Source organism: Cyprinus carpio, chromosome B5 (genome assembly GCF_018340385.1).
Source record: "Cyprinus carpio isolate SPL01 chromosome B5, ASM1834038v1, whole genome shotgun sequence".
NCBI lineage: Eukaryota > Metazoa > Chordata > Actinopteri > Cypriniformes > Cyprinidae > Cyprinus > Cyprinus carpio.
Window position 1 is genome coordinate 33,727,766 of NC_056601.1, and position 1,520 is coordinate 33,729,285.

A 1,520-nucleotide genomic window follows, 5' to 3' on the forward strand; every position below is an offset into this window, starting at 1 on the left:
ATGACCAGGATGTGCTCGTGCCCTCGGGCAGACTTCGGCAACGGCCCCACTATGTCCATTCCTCTCCGCTCGAAGGGCACCTTGATGATAGGCAGCGGGATGAGCGGGCTGGGGGGAGGAGTCCTGGGCATACATTTGCGCATAGGAAAATGAAAACATGACCCATGCTACTCGTCTTTGAGATACACGGAGTGTTAGTATAGTAACATGAGATGGAGAGAGCATTGCCAGAGCGGTGTAGCGGAGTTGGCCTCAGGTGCATTAGGGGGGTTGGGTGGGGGGTTTATGAAGCGGGCCTCTGTGGAAACCTGCGGGATGGAGCACAACGTTGTGGTTACATGATCATATGGAGGATTCAAAGCCCCTTTCGGCGAGCACAGAACAGGAATAAGGGAGGGAGGCATAGAATCTCACAGCAATGCCGGGTTGTAGTGTCAAGGTAAATAAATGCATGCATTATTCTAATACTTTTATTTAGTTCAAATAAATGAAAATTGAAGAATTCCCGGTGACAGTCATTATGATGTGAAACTAAACATTTTCGGAATCTCCCTCCTGTATACCCACAGTAACAAGTCTTCACCGGGTTAAAGAAAGTGTGTGTTCTGGGCTGGAGGTGGTGGCTGCCACTGCCTGAACTTGATCTCATCACCCAACCATCTTTTCAGCTCAACCATCCTGAGCAAAGGTGCAGTTGCTTGCTTTGAACTAGAGCTTTTATAATGGACAGTCTTCGTCACCAAATTACTCATTTAGTCATATTTAATGGAATATAGTGAATGAGGAAAGGGGTTTTTGTGTCAAGCAGGAATTTGTGTGTTCTCAGGGAATGTTTTACAAGTTTCAGAACGAGCGAGTCGGTTCACTGCGCATCATGTTGGCCTCCAAACACCTGGAGGAGGCTGTGACGGTCGCGAAAGAGCGGAAGAAGACCGTCAGGCGTATCAACCAAGCACTGATTCATTATCATGTATGCATCAACCAAAAAGCTATTTTTCACAATAACAGCTATCATAAAACAAGGCTACAAAAAGCTGTCACTGGACCACAACCTTTTCACAAAAGAATGCTGTTTAGATACTAATTACGGGCACTTTATATAGACATATGTATCTTTTAGTTGGGGTACAAGACCTGTTACAAATTGTACTTTTGGACAAGGTACCATCCCCAGTGAACAGCCTTTGTACCTTGTTTCTGATAGTGTGATATAGAACAATTTACGTTATCTTGTCGTTTGTGAATATAAAGTGAATGAAATAATCAGGGACAGTAACACATTTGAATTATGGTTACTATTTTAATATTTTTTAGTGGTAATGTCGTCAAGATGGATGATTTTTCATTTTTAGCTGTACATTTATATTATATATATCTGTTACACTATAATACAGTAAGTACACTATGTATTCAGTACTATTTATTTTTTATTTTGAAAAAGTAATCTTAGCATTTTTAGTTTTATTTTTTAGCAAAGTATGCATACTAAAAAGTGAGAGTAGACCATTTATAATGTCACA